Consider the following 207-nt stretch of genomic DNA (forward strand, 5'->3'; position numbering starts at 1 on the left):
CTCTTGGTGCATAAAGAAGATCTGTAAAGTTGCAAAGACTAAAGTCTCAAATCCAAAGAGATATTCTTTATAAACGTTAAGAGTCAACTACGCCCTCCTAAAACGCCTCGTTCTAACATGCCCCCACATGTCTATGTCACTATCTGGGAAGATTTGCATAACGCCGCCCAAATGTTCACGCAAAGAAAGAAGGCGTAACTTTTATTC

This window comes from Sinocyclocheilus anshuiensis, unplaced genomic scaffold (genome assembly GCF_001515605.1).
Source record: "Sinocyclocheilus anshuiensis isolate Anshui unplaced genomic scaffold, SAMN03320099.WGS_v1.1 scaffold252, whole genome shotgun sequence".
Classification (NCBI taxonomy): domain Eukaryota; kingdom Metazoa; phylum Chordata; class Actinopteri; order Cypriniformes; family Cyprinidae; genus Sinocyclocheilus; species Sinocyclocheilus anshuiensis.